This window comes from Saimiri boliviensis, chromosome 18, assembly GCF_048565385.1.
Source record: "Saimiri boliviensis isolate mSaiBol1 chromosome 18, mSaiBol1.pri, whole genome shotgun sequence".
In the NCBI taxonomy this organism is placed as follows: Eukaryota; Metazoa; Chordata; class Mammalia; order Primates; family Cebidae; genus Saimiri; species Saimiri boliviensis.
Window position 1 is genome coordinate 15,956,757 of NC_133466.1, and position 26,946 is coordinate 15,983,702.

The 26,946-nt window shown below is 42.3% G+C and overlaps 1 protein-coding gene across 3 annotated transcripts in view; it reads right to left on the reverse strand.

Annotated features, from left to right (window-relative positions):
- Nucleotides 1-26,946, reverse strand: part of MAP3K7CL (MAP3K7 C-terminal like) — a 77,093-nt gene that overhangs the window by 44,607 nt on the left and 5,540 nt on the right. For 2 of the 3 annotated variants that reach the window (XM_074389395.1, XM_010338341.3), the window contains exon 2: nucleotides 15,348-15,513. The gene's annotated coding sequence lies outside the window, so the exon portion shown is untranslated. Of the gene's footprint in view, nucleotides 1-6,900; nucleotides 7,662-15,347; nucleotides 15,514-26,946 lie in introns of those variants that run through there. The other variant, XM_074389393.1, reaches the window with a different exon arrangement.

A 26,946-nucleotide genomic window follows, 5' to 3' on the forward strand; every position in this document is an offset into this window, starting at 1 on the left:
GGTGCCTGTAATCCCAGCTACTTAGGAGGCTGAGGCAGGAGAATCCCCTGAACCTGGGAGGCGGAGGTTGCAGTGAGCCAAGATCGCATCACTGCACTCCAGCCTGTGCAACAAGAGCAAAACTCCATCTCAAAAAAAAAAAAAAAAAAAGTTTTAGGATTAAAGTCTTCAACAAAATTTTTGTATCTCGTGCCCTTTTGTCAAAAAGCTACTGGAAAAAGCTTCCTCTTTTCAGGAAAGAGGAAGCCTGGAACACAGGAAACAGAAAGGCCTAACACCATGGTCCTTCAGGATGATAATAAAAGGAAGTCACAAAGTGACCCTGTGTGCCAGATCCCACAGAAGCAGGTCTGAAAGACATAGGAATGGTTAGACTGCTTGATTGATGCCATACTGAGAAGACATTTAGACAATAGGCAGAAGGGCAAAGACCATTAGGGTTGAATTAGTGATGAGTACATGGAATAAAAAAGCAAGCAAACACAAAAAATTTAGCCTCCCCTCCAGGGACAGGGCTGAAACTCTACTGTAAAGTAAAAATAACCATAGTTGACTATTTGCCTCAGCTGTGAATACATTTACATGAGACTAATATTGTAAATACTGAATGCTGATCTAACAAAAATTACACTGTGTAAAGGAGGTGGCAGAGAAAAGGTGTCTGTGTGTGGGACCATGTGGGGATGCAGGGAGAGAGCCAAGTCCTCATCCTCCACGGGGGGAAGCCAATAGATAACAGCCCAGACTGGTAAAAGCAAGAAATAGACATGCAAACACATTTCACAGAAGTGGGAGGTAAAGACCAGCACTATTATCTAGACAGTGGTTACCTCTAGAATGGGAAAAATGGGAAAGAGAAGGGCCGAGCCCTCTTGGGCTTTTTGTAATAAATCTTTCAGAACTATTTGACTATTTAACATATGTACATGCAAAACTTAAACAAAAATTAAAATGTTTAAAGATCCATTAACTCACTCTTGTTGACTCACTGTTGCCTAAAGGATCATATCTTTCGTTTGGCATCCAAAGCCCTCATAATTTGTTCTCCTTTCCTCCATACCCATCTCAGCCCACCTCCCTGACAATGGGGTCACACTGAACTTCTCTCAATGTTTTCAGATACTATGGCCTTGTTGTCAACTGTGTGCCTTCACAGATCAAGGCCCTCACTCTTGCCACCTCCTCCTCTGTGTCGCCATTTCAATCCCTGTCCTCCCAAAACCCTTTGTTTATTCTCCTGGTAATGCACTGAGCAGCACATTGTGTTGCTGTTAGATATAATAAACTCTAAGTTTCTCTTCAAAGAATCAGTATGTCAGTATGTTCAGCTCTCTTATTCTTTAACTCTCCATTTTAAAGTTTAACTTCCTTATAGTTTCAGTAAACAACCTTTCCACCAGTTCTAATCAGTAGTTTACATCTGTTCCCCCGGTCCCCTGCTCTGTCCTGACTCATCCCAGTCACCTGCTCTGGTCACCTGCTTTGACCTGAGTCACCCCTGGTTACCTGCTCTGACCTATCCTATAACTGTCCCTCACCAAACTACCCACCCCACCACTCCGGCTTGTACGTCTGCTCTCTTTAAAATAGCCGATTGAAATTGCTTAGACTATGTGGTCTAACCCTGGCCAGTAGGGGAATGACATAGCAGTAGGGGTGACCTCCGTCAGGAATAAGAATCCCTTCCCCTCCCTTGTCCAGGTGTGTGCTCGCCATTGTTCCATTTGTGAGCTACACACTTCTACAGAAGTAAATTGCCTTGCTGAGGAAATTTATATTCCAGTGCTACTTCTTTTGCAGCACTGAAAATTTACACACCACACTGCTTCCATTTTTTGCAGGTTTACCACCCCACGGTCACCCCCAATTCAACCAAAGACACATGGTCAGTGCCTTTCCCTTAGCAGGGGCCCAACAAATATTTCTGGAACTAAATTGAACCTAGGATGCAAGTGCCTAATAGGAAAGATACCCATAAAAGTCAGGAACACATGAAGAAAAGTTAAGAAACATGGAGAAGTTAAGACACTTTGGGAGGCCAAGATGGGCAGATCACCTGAGGTCAGGAGTTTGAGACCAGTCTAGCCAACATTGTAAAACCCCATCTCTACTAAAAATACAAAAGATTAGCCAGGTGTGGTGGCACAAACCACATGTAATCCCAGCTACTCAGGAGAATGAGGCAGGAGAAGCGCTTGAATCTGGGAGGCGGAGGTTGCAGTGAGCTGAGATCGCACCACTACACTCCAGCCTGGGCAACAGAGCAAGACTCCATCTCAAATAAAAGTTAAAAAGATCTTGGTTTCCTTTGCCAATATCTCTAGTTTTATCTACTGCCAGACTCAGGTCCAAGTTAACCTTTTTTTTTTTTTTTTTTTTTTTTTTTTGAGACGGAGTTTTGCTCTTGTTACCCAGGCTGGAGTGCAATGGCACCGTCTCGGCTCACCACAACCTCCACCTCCTGGGTTCAGGCAATTCTCCTGCCTCAGCCTCCTGAGTAGCTGGGATTACAGGACGCACCACCATGCCCAGCTAATGTTTTTTGTATTTTTAGTAGAGACGGGGTTTCACCATGTTGACCGGGATGGTCTCAGTCTCTTGACCTCGTGATCCACCTGCCTCGGCCTTCCAAAGTGCTGGGATTACAGGCATGAGCCACCACGCCTGGCCCAAGTTAACCTTTTAACTTTAGATCTGTTTTTGTGAAGAATCAATATCCGAACACCCGCAGGTATTGACAAGTGAACCGAAGCATCCCTGCCTCCCAAAAGGCATGTAAGAAGAACATACATGTTCATAGTTTACCACAGGCTGTTGTTTTGCTGGTGAGAGGTGAGAGGACATATATACTTCAGGCCAGAGGTGAGTGGCTACAGAAAATAAAGGGGCTTTTAAAAGCAGTGCGAGGAAAAGGAAGGAGAGAAAAGGGACAGGGATGGAAGAGTAGAAAAACATTGTCACAGGGAGAGGTCCAAAAAAAAATCTAAGCTTTCCTGTGATGAAATCATCCTTTCTATAGTTCTGTGAAACATCCAGTAAAATCCACATTATTCCCCAATGCTTCTGGAGTTCTGTATTCTGGAGATGTAAAGAGGCAGTGAGGCTGAACTCAAAGTTGGTTACGGGGTGACTATATAGGCTACCCAAAGAGTGCAGTCGATTTGGGGTATGACTATTCTTGCACAGAGTCACAAAGATGTCTCTCCAACCTTACTGCGGTCATGCTCACCTTGAATAAGGCTTTTTGTTGTTTAATAATGCATACCCTTTTTTCAAACACAAAGCTCCAAAGGCATGGGTAGTTGCAGTAATCATCAAAATGAGAGGCTGCTGCTATGGAAACATTTTGCTATTCATGGTGGCAGTATTTTTTTTTTTTTTTTAGATGGAGTTTTGCTCTTGCTGTCCAGGCTTGAGTGCAATGGTGCGGTCTCAGCTCACCGCAACCTCCGCTTCCCAGGTTCAAGCAATTCTCCTGCCTCAGCCTCCCCAGTAGCTGGGATTACAGGCATGTGCCACTACGCCTGAATAATTTTGTGTTTTTAGTAGAGACAGAGTTTCTCCATATTGGTCAGGCTGGTCTCGAACTCCTCACCTCAGGTGATCTGCCCACCTCAGCCTCCCAAAGTGCTGGAATTACAGGCGTGAGCTACTGCGCCCAGCTGGCAGTATTTTCTTTCTTTCTTTTTTTTTTTTTTTTCTTTTTTCTGAGATGGAGTTTCACTCTAGTTACCCAGGCTGGAGTGCAATGGCGCGATCTCGGCTCACCGCAACCTCCGCCTCCTGGGTTCAGGCAATTCTCCTGCCTCAGCCTCCTGAGTAGCTGGGATTACAGGCACGCGCCACCATGCCCAGCTAATTTTTTGTATTTTTAGTAGAGACGGGGTTTCACCATGTTGACCAGGTTGGTCTCGATCTCTCGACCTTGTGATCCACCCGCCTCGGCCTCCCAAAGTGCTGGGATTACAGGCTTGAGCCACCGCGCCCGGCCAGTATTTTCTTAATAAAGTCACCAAGTTAAACTTTTCCTTTTGATTATCTATTTAGATATATCAATGTTTTCAGAAGTTGGGTCAAAAGTAAAATGACATAGAGGTGGAATGAGGATGGGGAACACTTAAGCAATTTGCCTTTTAGTGGAAAAAGTCATTAACACACAGACATAAGAAAGAGAACTCTAGCTTCATGAATGGCATCAAACATTAATTGTCACAGGGACAGGTCCAAAAAAACAATCTAAGCTTTCAAATCCTTTCATCTTGTTTTGTCTCAACTCCTCTGGCCACAATGAGATTGTCACATAATGTCTCTGAGCCTTAATTTCCTCATCTAGAAGGAAGAGATTTAAAATGAATACTCTCTGGCTGGGCCTGGTGGCTCATGCCTATAATCTCAGCCCTTTGGGAGGCTGGTGGATCACCTAACGTCAGGAGTTCCAGACTTGCTGACCAATGTGAAAGGAAAATAATTCTTAGGTTCCCTAAATCACTAAGCTAAAGGGAAAAGTGAAGCTGGGAATTGCTTAGGGCAAACCTGCCTCCCATTCTATTCAAAGTCACCCCTCTGCTCACTCAGATAGATGCATATCTGATTGCCTCCCTTGCAAAGGCTAATCAGAAGCTCAAAGGAATACAAGCCTTGTCTCTCACTTTTCTGTGACCTGGAAGCCTCCTCCCTGCTTCCAGTTTTCCTGCCTTTGCTTCAAGTTGTCCTGCCTTTCCAGACTGAACCAATGTACTTCTTAACACCTATTGACTGATGTCTCATGTTTTCCTAAAATGTATAAAACTAAGCTGTGCCCCAACCACCTTGGACACATGTTAACAGGACTTCTTGAGGCTATGTCACCGGCCCATCCTCAACCTTGGCAAAATAAACTTTCTAAATTAACTGAGACCTGTCTCAAATTTGAGGGATTCACAAAAATATGGAGAAACTCCGTCTCTACTAAAAATACAAAAATTAGCCAGGCATGGTGGCACATGCCTATAGTCCCAGCTACTCAGGAGGCTGAGGCAGGAGAATCGCTTGAACCAGGAGGTGGAGGTTGCAGTGAGCTGAGATCACACCACTGCACTCCAGCCTGGGCAACAGAGCAAGACTACGTCTCAAAAGAAAAAATTTTAATTTAAAATTAAATTAATATTCTCTAAAGTTTCTTACAATTCTAAATTCCTTAATTTTAGAACATGGAACCAGCCCCTGAATAAAAGAATAATTTTCCACAGAATTTCTTCTCTGGTTTTGATTCTGAAAGGCACAACTGGTTTGTAACAAACCAAAAATACATCTTACAGCAGTTGTCAAGAAAAGAACAGAATAAAGATAATCTCTGCTTCCTGTGGAAGGTAGTTACCAACACAACCCTCAATTTTACTGCCAAACCCATTTAGTCATCAGATATTTGGTACCGAAGTAAAATCCATTCAGTCCCTGATTACACTGTGAAACCTGAGGACATTCAGAAAAGTGACAAGAAAGAGATCGTGTTTTGTTCATAAAAACATTTCTCAAATTAAGCCATCACATCCTAAAATAGTAGATTAGAATCACCCAGCAGGACTTCTTCCTGAAAGCACGCAAATGCACAATCCTTGTTTAGAAGTAAGTGTCAATTGCTTGTGCAGATACAAAAATGACTAATCGCTGATGCCTAATAAGACACCTGTCAATTTTCCTTTTTTTAGCTTAGCTACTTTCAATTCATAGGAGTTGCCCAATACAAACAGCATTTTGCTGACAGTTTTGTGTGTGCTTCAGCAGTGATAGCATTCAAACTAAAATGGAGCATCAGATATTTCTGTCCACTTCTTAAAAATACATTTTAAGAATTACAGTATTAAGCACGAATGAATGGCTGCCCAGCCTCACAAATGAGATACAGAAATAGCATTGTTAAGTCCATCAGAGAAGGAATAGCTTTCCATCACCACTCCAGCTAAATGGGAATGAAGATTTCCTAGAATAGTCCACAAATAGAAAATGACATTCTCCTGGAACAGAAAAATTGTAGTGAAAACAGGAGATTATCTTCTTTTGGGATTTTAGGATCTTAAAATTTATATTAATTATATTAAATTAAATTATGTCAAATAGAAGAAATATATTGATAGTTAAGACAGATTTCACAGATGCTTTTGTGTTTGAAATCAGAAGATCCATTATTAAACCACAAAATGCCTGTTTTTGGCTGGCTATGACAATAATTAGAATCAAAGTGAGGTTACACAGTTTGCCGAATTAATCTAAACAATTCAAATTAGACAAGTGTGTTCTGCACGGCCCTTTATGGCCTGAGTACCATGAAAATGGAAGTTATTTATATATCAGGAAAATTATTCCTGAACATGAAAAAGTCTATTGCTTTAAAAAGCCTTTTGGACTAACTATAGCTGATTCACACCCTGAATGATAAAATTATTTATGTATTCAAAATTTTAAAGAACCCTTTGAAGAGCCTCATTAGCATGCTTTTAGAATTCTTTCTCCAAATTTAGATTCTGAAATTCACAATGAACAAGAATGACGTTCCGTGTTTACCAAGAAACAGTAAATGAAGGTGAATCAGAATACAGACAGAATACTACTTTGTACTCTCTTTGATTTTTTTAAAGGAAGACTTTAGAAAAATTTTATCTGCCATTGACCTCAGATATTTTTAATAATTTTCTTTAAGGACATGTTAGGAACAACAACAAAAAAAGTACTCATTTTAACAAGATCTTTCCATTTGTGGCTACATGGGCAGTGGGAAAGAATTGAGGCCCATGTGATTCTGTTACTAATGTTAGAGCTGGGAGACTTCTTTCAGATCATCTAAATCATCCTCTGATTTTATGCATGAGAAAACTCATCCATCATTTATATTTACATTCATATTTTTTAAACATTTCTACTTACAAGTTTTCTTCATGTGTTGATACCAAGATCCTGGATGTCATTTACTCGACTCTTCTAAATTCATGTGACTTAATAAGGTAAGAATCTCATGGCTGTTTAGTGACAGAGTTAGTATAGCTAAAGATTTATTCTAGCCTGCTATAGCACTGGAAATAGAAAGAAAGAAAAACAAAACTCATGACCTACATGTTGCCACTTGTTTACTGCTGCACACAGGATATAGAAAAGCATTCAAAAATGCTGACTGAATAAAAGAGCTTCACTGAAGAAACCACTACAGTATATATAAATAAACCATGCAGAAAGCCACAGCACAGATAGAATCCAAGGCTCACTTTATCACTAATTCACGGTGTTACTCTGAGCTAGTTACAATCTCTCTGGTTCCCAGACTACTCCTCTGTCATTTTTTAGATTTAATTAATGTTTACATAGATTGCATATGTGCCAGGCATTACATTAAGGGCTTTAAATACAATGATTAATTTCGTTCTCACAATTATCCTGTGAGCAGGGCCAGCTTCCTGGCAAGTGTCACAGGGCCCATGCTCAGAGGGGTTCCACACTTGGTTTGATGTTATGCTGCTGCCAGCTGGAAAGGTGAACAAGGGGCCAGCATTTTCATTTCATCAAAATTTGAACAAGAGGCTCTTGCAAGCTATGCAACCAGTCCGACCTAGAAGGTAAGAACTATTATCACCCTAGTTTTACAGATGGGGAAATGGAGGTAAAGGGCGGTCAAGTAACCCGCCTAAGGTAAAAAAGCTGGTCTTTTTTTTTTTTTTTTTTTTTTTTTTTGAAGACAAAGCCTCCCTCTGTCATCAGGCTGGAGTGCAGTGGTGCCATCATCTCGGCTGACTGCAACCTCCGCCTCCCGGGTTAAAGTAACTCTCCTACCTCAGCCTCCTGAGTAGCTGGGACTACAGGCACATGCCACCATCCCAGCTAAGTTTTGTTTTGTTTTGTTCTGAGATGGACTCTCACTCTGTCACCAGGCTGGAGTGCAGTGGTGCAATCTCGGCTTACTGCAACCTCAGTCTCCCGGTTCAAGCAATTCTCCTGCCTCAGCCTCCTGACTAGCCATGACTACTGGCACGTGCCACCAGACCCAGATAATTTATGTAATTTTTTGGGTAGAGGCAGGGTTTCACCTTGTTGGTTAGGCTGGTCTCGAACTCCTGACCTTGTGATCCACCCGCCTCGGCCTCCCAAAGTGCTGGGATTACAGGGGTGAGCCACTGTGCCAGCAGAAAGCTAGTCATCTTTGAAGTCAAGTTTCACATCCAGGCCGTGACTGTGACCACTCTGGTCCCCTACACTCAGGGATAACACTGGAGGCCTTTATTGCTAAGTTCCCTAATATTTCTGCAATTCCAAGGCCCTCTACTAAAAAGAATGTTGATTTCATTCTTTCCTCCTTCCATCAATGCTTTTTATAGATGCAGAATTGCAGTGAATAAAGAAAAACACAAACAAGCCAAATTTGAAAAAAGAACTGCTTAGCTAAATGAAAGGTGAGACGGTTTTAAACGGTCGTGGCAGGGGCTTAGCTATTTAAATGACAAGCTAAACAGGATACCTTTTGGGCTATTTCAGACTCTGATCCTCAAATTAGAGTTTTTAGGAGTGGGATCCAGAGCCCTACATGGGGAACACCAAGTTAGCCCGGCATGGTGAGGCCACAGCAGAAGCGGGACACATCAAAGGAAGCACTCTGCACTGCCTTTTATAGACGTGAAAACAGCCCAATACCCCTGCCGTCCAATGGGCAAACATAAATAAATGGTTTGCATCAGCTGAGGATCAAATACTAATGAAAACAGTCAAGATTTCCTCAGGGCTCTGCGTCAAAGGTCAAGTCTCCTGTGGAGAAAAGCAGCTGGCCTCCTGTGGCTCCTAAATTTTCCAGTCGAAGTCTTTCCACACTCACCCTCTATTGAAGGTAACCTTGGGTGATTCACTTTAACTAGAATATTTGAGCTCAAGGGGATGAAATGTAGACATTCCCATTAATCCAGGGCCTGGTCTATACCATACAGTCTGAGAGTTTATTATTATTATTAATACTTGCTGTCATTTAAGGTTCCAACTACTCTCTGCTTTCGATTTTTAAAAATCATAGCCGAGTGCAGTGGCTCATGTCTGTAATCCCAGCATTTTGGGAAGCCAAGGCAGGTGGATCTTATGAGCCCAGGAGTTTGAGACCAGCCTAGGCAACATAGCAAGAACCTGTGTCTACAAAAAATACAAAGCTTAGCCAGCCAGGTGTGGTGGCTCACACCTGTAGACTCAGCTACCTGAGAGGCTGAGGTGGGAGGATCAACTGAGCTTGGGAGGTTGAGGTTGCAATGAGCTGTGATTGCACCACTGCCCTCCAGCCTGGGTGGCAGAGCAAGACCATGTCTCAATAAATAAATAAATAAAATGGTGTGGTGGCTCACACCTGTAAACCCAGCACTATGGGAGGTTGAGGGGCGCAGATCGATTTTGACCAAGAGTTTGAGACCAGCCTGGCCACCATGGCAAAACCTCATCTCTAGTAAAAATACAAAATTTAGCCAGGCATGGTGGTGCATGCCTGTAGTCCCAGCTACTTGGGAGGTTGAGATGAGAATCTCTTGAACCCAGGAGGTAGAGGTTGCAGTGAGCTGAGATCGCACCACTGCACTCCAGCCTGGACAATGGAGCATGACTCTGTTTCCAAACTAAATAAATAAATTAAATTAAATGAATTAGAATAAAACTCTTATTTAACTCCCAAACATAGATCAATGAAAAGGTGCCCCAGATTTGGGTAGAAATGATGCCTCTAAAAAGAACCACAGAAGCTGCTATTCTAAACCAAGCATACTCCTTCCTTGTTGCCAAACACCCTTGCCCAGGGCAGACCAGAACCATGTGAGCAACACCCAACAGACCAACAATGGATGCTTAAGTAGGCATTATATAAAAATGAATGGATTTAAAGAATCTCAGGTCTATCTGATAAAACAATATAAATTTTCTGATTGTGTCACAGGCGTTCAAACCAGAGCAACTCTATCTTGAATAGGGGGCTGGGTAAAATGAGACTGAGACCTACTGGGCTGCATTCCCAAGAGGTTAGGCATTCTTAGTCACAGAATGAGACAGGAGGTCAGCAGCGTAAGATACAGGTAGCAAGAACTCTGCTGACAAAAAAGGATGTGGTAAGGAAGCTGGCCAAAACCCACCAAAACCATCATGGCAATGAAAAGACCACTGATTGTTCTCACTGCTCATTATATGCTAAGTATAATGCATTAGCATACTGAAAGGCACTCCCTCCTGTGCCAAGAGAGTTAACAAATGCCATGGCAATGTCAGAAAGTTACTCTCTATAGTCTAAAAAGGAAAGGAACCCTCAGTTCTGGGAAATTCCTAACCCTTTCCCAGAAACTCATGAATAATCCACCCCTTCTTTAGCGTATAATCAAGAAATGACTGCAAGTATACTCAATCAAGCAGCCCATGCCACTGCTTTGCCTATGGAGTAGCCATTCTTTTATTTCTTTACTTCTCTAGTAACTTGTTTTCACTTTATTCTATGGACTTGCCCTGAATTCTTTCTTGCTCAAGGTCCAGGAACCCTCTCTTGGGGTCTGGATCAGGACCCTTTTCCGGTTACAACTAGATAAACTAAAACCAGTGGGATTCCATAGTTCTTTGACTGTTACGATTTTCTGGTTGGCTAACAAGGGCATCGATGCCTTTTAATGCTTAATCAGTTAGCCAGCCACCATCTCCTTAGAGGTCCTCCAACCTGCCTCTCTGCTCTGAACTACCAGGGACCAGGTGAGGACTCCCAGAAAGCCTTTCTTAACCCAAAATCCATTCTACATTTGTCTGTTATGGAACAACCTGTCCCTGCAATCTGGCCTGGCATTCCTCTCAATGACATCACTGCTTTGTGTGCAACTAAAAGTCAGACACACCCACCCTAAAAAATCAAAGTAGAAGGCTGAGTGCAGTGGCTCACGCCTGTAATTCCAGCACTTTGGGAGGCCAAGGTGGGTGGATCACGAGGTCACACATTCGAGACCAGCCTGACCAACATGGTGAAACCCTGTCTCTACTAAAAATACAAAAATTAGCTGGGCATGATGGCAGGTGCCTATAATCCCAGCTAATGGAGAGGCTGATGCAGGAGAATTGCTTGAACCCAGGAGGCGGAGGTTCCAGTGAGTCAAGATCGCACCACTGCACACCAGTCTAGGTGGCAGAGCCAGACTCTGTCTCAAAAAAAAAAAAAAAAAAAATCAAAGTAGAAAATGCCCCATGAAGGCCATGGTTGGCCCCAGGGAGCATGGAAGGATTTGGTCTCACCTTTACTTCTGAACATTGAAAACATCTGAAACCACAAAGCTCACTGTTTGTATTAGCATCATGTTACTATTCCAGGAAACTCTTGATCCGAGAGATGTCCTTGCAGGAAATTATTCCCACAGATTTATCTATCTAAACACTAGAGGACTCTTTAGTCCTCATTAGAGTAAATACTCCCTTCTCAGGACAATAGATCCCTATCTAGGCTCATTCTATGATTGCTTATGCTTCAAGATGGTTTCACAACTCTCACTATGCCCCCAATCCTGAACTATTATGTAACAAGCTTTGCCCAATTCCAATCAACATTGAAAGACCCTCCTTAAACCAGATGCCATAAACATGCCACCTTTGCCCTGCTGCCCTCAAGAAGCTACCAAGATTACTTTGCTTTACCGTTTTTGAAATCTGGGGGGTCTTTTCAGGGAATCAGCAATCAGTACTTCTTTCACTTCTATTAACTCTATCCCATTTTTCTCCTTTGATCACAGAAATGCAAAGCAATATGCAACTAGATGCAAAGAAAGCCTTGGGCTCTGTGAAAGTTGCAGAGAACTGGTACAAGGCTGTCTCCTCACTGAGTTGAGAGAGGACCTGGTGAGCAGCACTGAAGAACTCAACATGGAGAACTGGAAAGGAGGCAACATGACGTCTGGGTTTGGGAAGGGGACATAAGAACGAGAGAGGGCTGAGCACATCAGAGGGTTTAAGTCATCTTTGGGAAAGGTGAAGAATCAACTTGATTTACAACAAAGTATTCTCCAAAGGCTCAGGAATGGGAGGCACTAGGTACTTCTGGAAGTGGGGGCAACGTGAGAAACTGAAACAAGGATGGGCTGAAATCTGTTTAAGACACAGTCAGACTCTTCAATCCCTTTCTACTCCACACTCCTTTCCTTACCTCAGAGTCAGGCTTTATTCTCTGTAGAGCGGGGAAGAAAGGCTGCCTCCCTACACTAGCCTGGACTTTAAGGGGAGTAAGTCAAAACAGGTAGACTTCCAGTCTTTCTCAACATCCACAATGCTAACAGTCAAGCTCTTACCCACCAGGCAAGAGACTGAAGATTCTTCTCAGGAGACTTGGACAAGAAGATAGATCTAAATATGCTGATGTGGTGCGGTGGGAAAAGGGACAGTGGAGGAGTAGGGAATGGAGCTCCTCACGAATCCGAACAGTGGGGGCACTTTGCACTCCACAAGCCCCCCTAACATACCCAGAACTACCAGCCAGTTCTTAGCTCCCCACTCTTAAGAGTAGACAACTAAGGATGATGAGACATCCAAGGAATGTTTAATAGAATAGCATTTTTTAAAGAATCATTCAGAGAACAAAAAGAAGTTCTTCAAAATTAAGAATATGAAAGCAAAAATGAAAAATTCAATGGAGGGGGTGGGACATGAAGTTTAGGAGCTACCAGCAAATTGAACAAAAGGTAGAGAGATGGCTGAGCCTGGTGGCTCAAACCTGTAATCACCAGCACTTTGGGAAGATGAGGAGGGCAGATCATTTGAGGTTAGGAGTTTGAGAGCAGTCTGGCCAACATGGTGAAATCCCACCTGCACTAAAAATACAAGAATTAGCTGGACCTGGTGGCATGCACCTGTAATCCCAGCTACTTGGGAGACTGAGGCAAGAGGATGCTTGAACCAGGGAGGTAGAGGTTGCAGTGAGCCAAGATCATGCCATGGCACTATAGGCTGGGCAACAGAGAGAAACACTGTCTCAAAAAAAAAAAAAAAGAAAAAAAAATGGAGTGACAGGATTGTAACTGAAGTAGCTGCAGCCAAATTTATTGGTTTTTACACCAGGAGTTGAACCCGGGCTGCCTGGGTGAAAACCAGGAATTTTAACCATTAGGCCACCACAGAAGCAAGCAGCTGCTGCTGGAGCTTAGGCTTTTGGTCTTTTAACCCTGAAGAATGGGGAAAGGGGCCTTGGTGTTGCAGTGAGTGTTACAACTTAAATAGAACTCGTGGACCCAAGGAGTGTGCGCGGTAGTGCGATTTATTAGGCAGAGCGAAAGGACAGCTTCCACACCGCTGTGGAAGGGGACCCAGAGAGGGTGCCACCCTACGCTGGGGTGGCTAGAGCTTTTACCTCTGAGTTATTCCCTTTTCATTTATGTTTGTGTGTGTGTGTGTGTGTGTGTGTGTGTGTGTGTGTGTGTGTGAGACGGAGTTTCGCTCTTGTTACCCAGGCTGGAGTGCAATGGCGCGATCTCGGCTCACCGCAACCTCCGCCTCCTGGGTTCAGGCAATTCTCCTGCCTCAGCCTCCTGAGTAGCTGGGATTACAGGCATGCACCACCATGCCCAGCTAATTTTTTGTATTTTTAGTAGAGACGGGGTTTCACGATGTTGACCAGGATGGTCTGGATCTCTTGACCTCGTGATCCGCCCGCCTCGGCCTCCCAAAGTGCTGGGATTACAGGCTTGAGCCACCGCACCCGGCCCCTCATTTATGTTTTTATTTAATGTGAAGGGTTATTTTTAAACTTTTTTTGGATTAATTAATTTTGAATTCTTTTTCTTTTTTTTTTTTTTTTGAGACAGAGTGTCGCTCTTGTTACCCAGACTGGAGTGCAATGGCACGATCTCGGCTCACCGCAACCTCCGCCTCCTGGGTTCAAGCAATTCTCCTGCCTCAGCCTCCTGAGTAGCTGGGATTACAGGCACGCGCCACCATGCCCAGCTAATTTTTTGTATTTTTAGTAGAGACGGGGTTTCACCACGTTGACCAGGATGGTCTCGATCTCTCGACCTCATGATCCACCCACCTCGGCCTCTCAAAGTGCTGGGATTACAGGCTTGAGCCACCAGCGCCCGGCCGGTAATTTTTGAATTCTTTACCAGATTGGCTGTTTTACAACCCTGAGTCACAGTGCCTCCACCTTTAAGAGCCAGAGGCAGGAAAATGGAAACAAAGGACCCTGGGGGGCCAGAGGCAAGAAAACAGGAGAAGTTCTGCATTTGAAACAAAGCCCTCAGCCGACCCCAGGAAGTTTCTTTAAGGCTGTCTCTTAGGATGATAAGAACATTAGGGCATTAGCCCTCCCCCAAGCAACTGAATACAGATATTCCAGAAAGTGAAAAAGTAGATGTACCTTAAAGTTAATGACTTTAGTCAAAATTGTAATTGATGTGCTTGATGGAGGGATATGTAGTAGCAAAGAAATATGAATATATGTTCTGATAGTGGATGTGTTTTTTTAATTTATGGAAAATAGATGAATTCTGTGTTTAAAGTAAAATGGCTGGTTCTCTAAGATGTAATGGAAGATAGTAAAAGAAAAACTTGAATGGTTAAAAGCTATACAAGGTGTGAAGACAAGTAAAAATATTATCAAGTTTACTAATAGTCAAAGAAATGCAAGTAAGTACACAGTGTCATATCACTTTATACAACACTGTACTCATAACCTTCTAAGAATAGATAGCATCTCTTGTTGGCAGGTTCTCAGGAGAAACGTACTACACATTGCTAGATTAACTTCTTCTTGGAGAGCAATCTGACAATAACAGAAGACAAACTGACGTAACTTTTGACCTAGAAATCCCACTCCTGGGAGTCTACACTATAAATAAAATAAAAGCAGCAGAACATAAGGCATATGTTAAAGATAATTTATTAGACCATTTTACAGTTTTGACTGGGGCCAGCTCAAGATATAACTATTTGTGTAAATTGCAGTATATCCCTAAATGCAGAGTGATTATCACTTATAGACATTCATCATTACTATACCAACTCTGTGATGGAGGAATAGATTTCAGTAGAGTAAAATAGAACTGCTGGTCAAAATCTATTCTTGCATCTATTTCAACAACTGTTAACAAAGAGAACAACTGAATGCTGAGATGGGGGTTTTGCCAGAAGCCTCACACTCAATGAAATACCGAACACCTTCTGGCTAAGCATTTTTTAAAGCTCTCTCTGATTTCAAGGAGTTGGTCTATTTTTCTACTACTAATTAAATTACTAAAAGCAATAGTGATCGTGGCACTAATTAAATGGGCATAAAATAAGCATTACACACACATGCATTATCTGGTTGTACATACGGAATTTCTTCTTCCTTGGAGCTCACAGCACTTAATACTTACCCACCCTTCCCTCTGTCCATACTTGCAGTCCACACTGGTGGAAACGGTGTGAGGGAAGAGGAAGAAACAAGCATCTTCACTCAAGCCCGGAAGGTCTTCATCATTTGGAAATGAGATGATGAATGTGGTTTCCCTGATAGGATCCAGGAAGGTTAAGAATGTCAACCTAGTAGGAAGATACAAAGTTGCAACAAAGGAATATAATTCTGCAATGAGGAAAGGGAAATGCATAGACTCTTTGCAGCTACTTTTATAGAATCAGAAAATTATTTGGGCCAAGCTTACACGGAATTCAGATTCAAGTTGACCTTCAAGACTGTAACCAAAGCATTCATGCATTTCTCATTTTGACTAATTTTCACACAGTTGGAGTTGACTGAACACTGCAAATTATTTCTGGCTGTTTCATTCGACCTCCTGAACATTCTACAGTTTGTTCTACTGAGGCAGTAAGATGAATAATACTACCAACAATACATGTTTTCCTCTACAGTTTGCAAAACATCTTCTCATATGTCTCATTGGAATTCCCAACAGTGCTGTGAAATGGCACCAACAAGACAGGGATGATGATGATGTTAATTTGACAAATGAGGAAGCTGGGACTCAGAGAGGGGAGTGGTTTGCCCAAGCATACCCAGGTGCTGTAAGGTATGCTGCAATTTAAATTCAGTTCTTCTAGGGTTACATTCAGTACTGTTACAAGTACAGGGAAATATGTATTTTTTATATGCTACTGGTGGGAGTGCCTACTGGTATAATGTTTCTGGAGGACAATTTGGCAGTAGGTATCAAAAGCCTTTTAATCAGCTTAGGCTGTCACGAGAAAATATTATAGATTAGAGGGCTTCACAGGAATTTATTTCTCACAGTTCTAGGCAGGGAAGTCGAAGATCAAGGTACTAGCTGATTCCATTCCTGGTGAGGGCTCTCTTCATAGCTTGCAGACAACCACCTTCTTGCTATATCCTCATATGACCTCTTTTTGTCTGTGCATGGAGAGAGGGGACTATCTGGTATCTCTTTTTATAAGGACACTAATCCTATCTGATCAGGGCCCCACCCTTATGACCTCATTTAATTAGTCCCTAAAGACCCTGTCTCCAAATACAGTCACAATGGGGGTAAGAACTTCAACATATGAATTCTGGGGAGACACAGACATTTAATCAGTAACAATATGTGGTGGGGTGCAGTGGCTCACTCTTGTAATCCCAGCACTTTGAGAGGCCTGGCCAAAATGGTGAAACCTTGTCTCTACTAAAAATGCAAAAATTAGCCAGGCACAGTGGTAGGCGCCTGTAATCTCAGCTACTCAGGTGGCTGAGGCAGGAGAATCACCTGAACCCTGGGGGCAGAGGCTGCAGTGCAATGGCAAGATCTCAGCAACAGAGTGAGACTTAGTCTCAAAATAAATAAATAAATAATAATATGTATACTCTTTAAGCTTGTAGTTTCTCTCCTAAGAAATTTACTCAAAAAAATAATCCCATTTATCAAAATATATGTAAATAAGTATGTTCCTTGAAATGTTGTTGGGCAAAATACATTTCTGAACTTCAGTTTACTCATACAAAAAGAGAGATAACAGCAACATATATTGCATAGAGTTGTTCTATATATTATGAAGTTGGAGCACAATGCCTAGCAAAGAATAATTTCCATATCAGTTATTTTCACTAACCATTAATAGAATACCCAACAAAAGTAGTTTAACTAATGGACATGTATCCTCTCACATAACAGGAAGTCCAGACACAGGACTGGTTAATTTAGCAGTTCAATAAAGTCAACACTCGATTTTAGTGTCCCTATTTTTTTCATAACTTTATTTGCGCATGGTCTCAAGATGGCTGCTGCAGCTCAAGATACCACATCCCCATGTGACAACTTCCCAAGGCAGGTAGGGGTGGCAAGGGAAGAAAATCTTTCCCAGAAGCTCTCATTAGACTTTCCCAGAACTAGGGCACAGGCCTACCCTAAATCACTGCAGAAACAGGATTATCATGATTTACTTACACCACTTTTCCTAACGAAACAAAACAGGAACACAAAAGGGAAATCGCTCTTGGGTGGGCTGCAAGTCGTCTCTACACTGTTACTTTCTGCTCCTGAAAGTTCATCTTCCATCTCAGACCAATTCTGTTTATAAGTCAGACTTTAATACACCCCAGACTTTGAATGCCAGCCATCTTCCTTTTCTTAGCAGTCAGCTCTGAAGCCCTACACAGGCCTGCCCTCTTTCTTCCCCAGCAAGTCGCAGCTTGGGCAGAATTGGACAAAGCTATCAGAAAGAGCAAGATCCTGTGCTTAAAGGACTGTCAGAATAGACTATTTTCATGATTGGGCTCAGGGGCCAAGAGTAAGGCAGAGGCCTGCTCAATAGCTTGGCCACATGAGGCTCTGTGCTCAGAACCACAAGGCGGGAACTAGTCTGGGACACAGAGACAAAGCCTCAGACACTGCTCAGAGCTGGGACATCAGACCAGAGAGGGACAAATGGCAGCAGTTATTCTATTCTAAGCCTTACAATACTGAACTCATGCCTGATCCTTAAAACTGTCTGGCTAGAGGTCATGTTCCCGGGCTGCCACACGGGGTCGTACAGACTATGATCAGTGCAAGGGCCCCAGAATGAGAGAAGTGGGTGGGGATAAAACCCAGGTCAGCAATGCTCTCCAAGCCATAACCCCATTACTGGATTCCATCTTCCTAAAGAAGTAGGTGCCTCTTTCTTCAGAAGTAATGCATTTTTCAGGTGGATCACCTGAGGTCAGGAGTTCGAGACCAGCCCAGCCAAGACGTGAAATCCCATCTCTACTAAGAATACAAAATTAGCTGAGTGTGGTGGTTGCACTCCTGTAGGCCCAGCTACTTGGGAGGCTGAGGCAGGAGAATAGCTTGAACCGGGAGGTGGAGGTTGCGGTGAACTGAAATCGTACCATGGCACTCCAGCCTCGGCGACAGCACAAAAGAAAAAAATTAGTGCACTCAAAGGAGCCTTATCTTTGCCACTCCTGGAACCACACAGAAGAAGATGCCTTTTCCTGATTTGTATGAGAATTCCATATGAATTATCTATACCCCAGTCTGGCTTGATCTTAGGAGACTAGTGTGAGCCTATAGATGAGAAGATAGGAAGGTTCATGGGGTCTCAGTTTTGCAAAGAGAAGGCCAGGAACCATGCAAGACCTGGCCAGGGCCTAATTTTGAAGAGCTACCTTCAGCAACATTTTAAGAAAAAGAATTCATAAGAAGAATTTTTTTTCTGTCTCCCTCTATGTAGCCCCCTTTCAGCAGTCAGTGTACCGAGCCATATGTGCTTTTCTATCCAAGCAGCAACTCCAGACAAGGCTCACTTTAGACCATGAAATGTGGGGAGGCGATTTAAAACACTCTTGAATGTCACTGCCCCTCCTACCCCACTGGCCCTTCCACACAGAGCTTCTAGGATGAGATCTATGCAAAGACTATTTCTCTGAAGGAACTGCTTATAAGCTCTTCTCCATGTGGTTTCATGGCCCTGTGCCTCTATCTGGTATGTTTTTTCTTACTGCCTGGAATCTCCTGCCCCATCACACTTCTCCAGATAAATAATTACACGCTCCTTCCTCAAGGATCCCATAGCTCTTGAATGTCCTTTAGATCATTAATCACATGGTACTGGGATTATTCGTTTATAGATATAACTGGATAATTAAGCAGGAAGCTCCTCCCCGAGGTCAAAGACCTCATCCTTATTATCTTGGTTTTCAGCTCAGAGCTCCAGAGGATCAGTGGAAGGAGCAACAGGAAGAAGGCAGGGCAGAATCAGATCTGTTGAAGGTTAACCATCAGCATGGCACAGGAGAGGGGAGGAAGAGAATGAACAATCACCTGTAACAGGACTGAGAAAGATCAGAGAGCAAGGCCTTTCTTAAATATAAAATTCCCCAGGGCAAGTTCCACTGCCAGTAATGGGGTCATTGCAGATGGAAGGCAAAAGATGAGGAATTGCCCGGAGACTGATGGGTGATAGGTTCCACCACTGACCCAGATCTGGATTCTTGGGTGGAAATCAGATAGCTCCTGCCATTTGAACTTTACAGGACTTCCAATGAGACATTCTTACCTTCTTAGAAACACGTGAGAAAGTCTTAACCATGCCTTATCTCCGGTCCCTTATGCATGGGTCTTCAATAAATAGAACCCTGAGTTTCTCCAGGAGCGCTGGTGATTCATGAAAAACTATCGAATTGATCTGGTGGTGGCAAAGCTAGGCCTGTGTGCCCACAGTCTTAGGCCAAGGCATGAGTAGGCTGCAGGAAGGATACCGTTTCGAAAAGAGGGTACATGCAGAAAAAGAATCTTCACCTCAGCTAATGAGGATTAGCCAGAGGACATGCTGCGGTTCATAGCAAGCGCACTTTTGGGGTGATGCTTCCTGGAGTGCTGTAATTGGAGACAACCACACACATTCTGCCATTCAGGCAGGTCAACAAATACCCAGCCTTTCCTGTGTGTGATTCCAAATACTCCAGTTCAGGACAGTGTCAGGTTTCTATGGAGGACTTTTCTAATCCAGACAAGCTTTCCCAGCTTCGGCAAAGGAGGTTCTCAAATTCACGACATGTGCATAAGGCTGGTTAGCGCAGAATAGAAAAGCTTGCCTCCACGTGGAGGATTTGCTTATTGTCTTGTCCACCATGCAACTGGGAATGAAACAACTTCTGCAAGCATCACCAACACAGGCCATGCACAACGGGATGAGAAGTCAACTCATTTAAAGGTAAGGAAAGTGGTTTTCTTCTGCAGAAATAGCAGTAGTTTACATGTAAACCACAGCTCTTGGTAAGAGGAGAAATGGAGAATAGTTTTGAAATGAGAACAGAAAGAACCCCAAGAAAAAAAGTCTGTTTTTGTTGTTTTTTTCCCCTGAAACAGAGTTTTTCTCTTGTCACCCAGGCTGGAGTGCAGTGGCACAATCTCGGCTCACTGCAACCTTGGCCTCCTGGGTTCAAGTGATTCTCCTGCCTCAGCTTCCTGAGTAGCTGGGATTACAGGTACACCCACCACTATGCCTGGCTAATTTTTTTATATTTTTAGTAGAGACGGGGTTTCGCCATGTTGGTCAGGCTGGTCTCGATCTCCTGACCTTGTGATCTGCCAGCCTCGGCATCCCAAAGTGCTAGGATTACAGGTGTGAACCACTGTGCCTGGCCATCTCTGTTTTTAAAGGGTTGTCTGTGCTGGTGCTGATGCTGTTGGGTCCAAGGACCATCCTTTGAGCAGCAGGGACTCAGAGGACACAAGGCCTGAGATTATTAGGAAAATAAATAAACAAACAAAAAACACACAAACAACAACAAAACAAATATGTATCAAGAAGGGGAAAAATGTAAACAACATCCTGGCAAGAGTTTGTGTTGATGGGTGCTCTGAACACAAATTAAACCATTGTTAGGTTTCTCCATGAGATATCTACTGCTGTACAAGAAGAAAAAAATTACTCCAAAAGCTTAAAACAGGAATTGCCAAACTTTTGTCTTAGTTTCGTTTACTTTTGAGACAGGGTCTCACTCTGTCACCCAGGCTGGAGTGCAGTGAAGCAATCACAGCTCTGCTCACTGCAGCCTCAGCCAATCACTGGGCTCAAGTGATCTCCTACCTCCACCTCCCTGAGTAGCTGGGACTACAGGCACATACCTCCATCCCTGACTAATTTTTAATTTTTTTTTTTTTTTTTTTTTTGAGACAAAGTCTCACTCTGTTGCCCAGGCTGGAGTGCAGTGGTGTGATCCTGGCTCACTGCAACCTCCACTTCCCAGGTTCAAGCAACTCTCCTGCTTCAGCCTCCCAACTAGCTGGGACTACAAGTGCATGCCACCACACCCGGGTAATTTTTTTGTACTTTTAGTAGAAATGAAGGGTTTCACCACGTTGGCCAGGTTGGTCTCAAACTCCTGACCTCAAGTGATCCACTCACTTTGGCCTCCCAGAGTGCTGGGATTACAGGCATGAGCCAATGTACCTGACCGTAATTTTTAATTTTTTTGTAGAGACGGGTCTTATCATGTTACCCAGGCTGGTCTGGAACTTCTGAGCTCTGGTGATCCACCTGTCTCAGCCTCCCAAAGTGCCGGAATTACAGACATGAGCCACCATGCCTAGTCACGAACTTTTCTTCTGTAACATACGGTAAATGGTAAACATCTTCAGCTTTGTGGGTCATGTAGCTGCTATCACAATTACTCAGCTGTGCTGTTGTAATGGGAAAGGAGCCGTAGACAATATATAAACCAGCAGATACGGCTTTGTTCCAATAAAATGTTATTTACAAAGACAGGCTGCAGTCTGGATTTGGCCTTGGAGCAGTACTTTGCCAACCCCTGCTTAAAATAACAAATACCTATTACCTCTCACAGTTTTTGTGGGTCAAGAATCTGGGAGTGCTGAGTTAGGTGGTTCTGGCTCAGAGTCTGTGCTGCAGTTGCAAGTAGTCTGTTAGCTGGGGCAGTAGTCGTCTAAAGGCTTGATCAAGGCCAGAGGACCTGCTTCCAAGATGACTCACTTATATGGCTGTTAGCAAGAGACCTCAGTTCCTCATTACATGGACTCCTCCATAGGGCTGCTTGAGTGCCCTCGCCCCATGGCAGCTTCCCCGAGAGTGCATAATCCAAGAGAGAATAAGAAAAAAGCCATGAGACATTTTATAACCTATTCATACATATTCTGCCATATTCTATTCTTTAGAATTGAGTCATTTATCCAGTCCATACTTTTAAAAAGGGGACTAGGTTTCCCCCCTTGGAGGGTCAAAAGACGAAAACAAGAAGGTAACAGAATCAAGTCAATTTCAGCAGGTGCGGTGGCTCATGCCTGTAATCCCAGTACTTTGAGAGGCTGAGGACAGGAGACCTCCTGAGCTAGGAGTTCCAGACCAGCCTGGGAAACATAGCTAAAACCTGTCTCTTAAAAAAAAAAAAAAAAAAAAGAGAGAGAGAATCAAGTCAACCTTGTTGTCTTGGCCAAATTTCTATTTCTTAAAAAGACAAGATTCAGTCTTATTTTTGAGGCTTGTTTCCACCATAGACTTAATTTTCTGTTTCTTGAGCCTCAGTTAAGTCAACTGACTTGAAATTCCAAAAACAGCCTTTGTTAATGGTAAGTCACAGGTCTGCCATGTATTGCATTTTTTGTGCCCTGTACAAGAAGCAGCACAGATGAGGAGAGAAGTGGCTGAAATTCAGCCTGCACTCAGTTCACCACACTTCGTTCCCAAAAGGAGATAATCTTTGTGTTTCTTCTGTCCAGAGAGGGCACCTCTTCAAGGATCTCCACAATGTGATTCATGTGCCAGCAATTCCCCTGGGATGTTGTTTACATTACTTAGCCTCAGTCTTGGTATATTCTTTAGATCCTGGCTGTGGCATCCACCACATTCTCCATCTCTCAGTCACCTTCTCTGTTGGTGGGTTTTGCCCACCCAGAGAGTACATAATAATCCTTTAGTATTCAGATTAAAAAATAATGGAATTTCTATTTGTAACTGTTTAAATCTAAAGCATGAATGAAAGTAAGCCTTGCTATTAGTTAATAGATTAACACTTGCATATGTGTTAACTTATAAATATATGTATATATATTTGAAGTGAACACTTAGAAGTTTTTACTGACACATAATCAAGAACAATGAGAGACTATTGTTTTACATCATCAACTAAGTCACTGATGAAAATGTTAAGTGAGACCAGGCTGAGAACAGAGCCTTCAGGTGAACATTGATCCAGTAATCCGTGTGGGTGACGTTACCACTTGACTCAGCATCTAATACCAAATCAATTATTATGGAGCAGATACTCTGTGCTAGGCAGCCTAGAAAATGGTCCCCAATGATTCTGCCTCCTGTTTTTCACGCCCATGTAAATGGCATTTTGCATGCAGCTTTGTAGTAGATCCTGAGCCTGACTTATCCAGCTAAGCCACACCCAGATTCATGACCCACAGAAATCATGAGATAAAAAATGTTTGCTGTTTTAAGCTGCTAATTTTGGGGTTATCTCCATAATAAGTGACTACTACACTCTTCTAGGTGATGCGTAATAGATTGCAATAACCAACAACTCTGTGGTCTAACTATTATCACCTTCATTTTACAGATAAAACAGAAACTCAGAGTATTTAAATGACTTTCCCAAATTCAAAACAGCTAGTAAATGACAGCACTGAAAGTTAAATCCAGTGTAGCTCTGAAGTCCACACTGACTAGCTGTATGACCTTGGGCAAGTTACTGTAACCTCTTAGTAGTCAGTTTCTTCATCAGTAAAACTAGGGACTGAAACAAAGTATTCATCTCTATTTTTCTAAAATTAGGGACTGAAACAAAGCATACATCTCTGTTTTTCTAAAATTTCATACCCCTCCTTTGCTTTATCCACAGCCCAAGAAGCAAACTGAAATGATATTTATACTAAGAAATACGGACGGGGAAACAAGGATTTGAAGATTACTCAATTGAGCTGAAGAAATGCAGTCATGCAGAAAATCACTGAGGCTTGTGACTCTCCATGTATACATGGCTGATGCTGACAGCTTCCTATTCATCCTGGGGCTGCCACTCAGAGCATAAAGGTGGGAGGAGGAGATCCATTTCTTTCTTTTTGTTTAATCAGTCTGTCACAGAAGATGGAGATTTGTTTCTTAAAAGAAAAGGAAGAAGAGGCTTCTAATTGACTCTGACCAACTGTTATGCTGCAATGTCTTCACAGAGATCCTTCCAGCTTCAATAAATGTAATGAAAGTAATAAAACTTACTTTGGCTACAATTCAGTACGCAAATCTGAAATACAGTGAGGCCAGGCAGATGGCACACTGGAGCAAAGCAGGGAAAGGGCATAATAAGAACCATCATAACTGTGGCTGTATTCATATATATTTGGATGTTTTATTTTATTATAATTTGTTATTATTATTACTGGCTTTTGTGTGCGAGCTGTTTTGAATCTTTTAACTCCTTTAAATGCCTTCAAAAGCTAGTATTCTAGCTGAGCACAGTGGCTCATGCCTGTAATCTCAGCACTTTGGGAGACAAAGGTAGGAAAATGTCTTGCACCCAGAAGTTCAGGACCAGCCTGGGCAACATGGCAAGATGACGAAGTTTCATTCTTGTTGCATAGGCTGGAGTGCAATGGTGTGACCTTGGCTCACCACAACCTCTACCTCCTGGGTTCGAGCGATTTTCCTGCCTCAGCCTCCCCATTAGCTGGGATTACAGGCATGTACCACCATACCCAGCTAATTATGTATTTTTAGTAGAGATAGGGTTTTGCCATGTTGGTCAGGCTGGTCTCAAACTCTCGACCTCAGGTGATCTGCCTGCCTTAGCTTCCCAAAGTGCTGGGATTACAGGCATGAGCCACAGCGCCAGACCTAAAAATTTTTTGTAAATGAGCTGGGTACGGTGGTGCACACATGTAGTCCCAGCTACTTGTGAAGCTGTGGTGGGAGAACTGCTTGAGCCCAGAAAGCTGAGACCACCGTGAGCCATGATTACACCACTATACTCCAGCCTGGGCAAAAGAGTGAGACCCTGTCAAGAAAGAAAGAGAGAAAGAGAGAAAGAAAAAGAAAGAAAGAAAGGCGGGGGAGGGGGAGAGAGAGAGAGAAAAAGAAAGACAGAAAAGAAAGAAACAGAAAGAAAAGAAAGAGAGGGAGGGAGGGAAGGAAGGAGGAAGGAAGAAAGAAGAAAAGAAGCATTTTAAATGTGCCTCAGACCTAAAAATGAGTGAATCCCTGCCCTAAATTATGGAAATAGCAAGCCCAACTTGGTTAGGAGGAGACCCTTTCCATGTGGGCTCAAAACTCTACCTGCCACTTTGGCATCTTTGAGAACAGACCTTCAACTTCACCCTAAGGGGACTGCTATACTCATAACCGAAGATCCAAAGTCCAGATAAATGAGAAGGTAAGGTAGAGAAAGATACAAAGAATTTCTCTCTTCCTCAAAAGAAAGACATCCAATAACGAATCTTCAGTGCTTAATAATGTTTGGCAAGGTAGTCTAGTTGAAAGCTTAGGACTTGGCTGTTTAATCATTCATTCATTTCTTCAAAGGGTTTGCCACTTACTAGCCAGTTGAACCGAGGCAAGTTATTTGCCCTCTCTGAGTCTTAATTTCCACCTTTGTATAAAGGAATCATAATACCTCCCTCTTCCTTATTATTGTAAAGATTAAAGATCACTTCTCTGAAAGAATGGTGCACAGTGGTGCAAATAATGGAAATTCAGAAAGTATTGTGTCCTTTCATATTCCTTTTTTTTCCCCTCAAGAAATTTAAAACCAGTATTATGTTTTTAAAAAATCATTCCAGCTGCTCCATGGAGACCATATATAAATTGAAAGAATGGAAATAGAGAGGTGAGTCAGGAGACTATTGAAGTTGTCCAGATGGGAGATAAAAATGGCTCGGGCTCAGAGAGTAACAGTAGCAAAAAAGAGAAATTAGTAGATTTGGGATGTATCTTAAAGATAGAGTTGACAGTGCTTGCTGTGGCACACATGGAGAAAAAAAAAATCCCTCTTAAAAATTTTATTTAACTTATTTCATTCCAAAGAAAGGGGACTGACTTACTGGTGCTGTATAGATTGGTCTTCTCCAACAGAACTTTTTGTGATAATGGAAATGTCCTAGATAGCTGTTGTCCAGTTTGGTAGACATGAGCCTCATGTGTCTCTTGGCACTTGAATTATGGCTAGTATGACCAAGAAACCAAATTTTTTATTTTATTTAATTGTAATTAATTCAAAGTTATATAGCTATCATATTAGACAATGCAAATCTAGGTAATATACAATTTAGATTTTTTTTTCCCTATAATTCCTTCAAATTTGGCAGACACAACAATTTAGAGACTGTACAGTTTGCTCCCATATACATTTTTATGATGTTGTCCAACCTTAACTGTTCAACCAGTTTATTGAGCTAAAATCTGGGGGGGAGAAATCAACATTCTTTCTACTTCTATAAATCCCAATATTATAACATTAATCAGTAAGCCATTTGACCAATGAAAACATTACATAAACTATATCTTTGCATGTTTTAATTATGTTGCTCCTTGGCCTAATTTGTGTGAAATCAATTGCTATGGTAACTACATATTGTGTTATTTGACCATAATGTCTATAGGAGAGATGACTAATTTTAAAAAAAAGTATAAGAAAGATTATGTAGTAAATCTGACTCTCTATCAGCCTAAGCTCTGAAGTAGTCATTACATCTTAGATATTTAGAAGGCATATCAAGGTTGACGTAAGGGGAATTGCAGTGGCAATAATAAAATTTAAAATAAATTTTAATTTTGTTCTACCTCCTTATGTTTTATGCACATTAGTAATACTTTTAATTTATAAAAGCCCTTTTCCCTTTTTTTCTCTCTCTTCTTATTTTCCTTTGGATAATAAGTTCTAATATCTATCTGCTACCATATAGTTTATAGATACTTCAACAATGTCTTCAACACTAAACTTACCCTCTGTGCTGCAGTTAGGAAAAAACCGTGCTTACCATAGTAAGCATTCGCCCTCCAAATTCCTACTAGATATTCTGAGTGAGTATT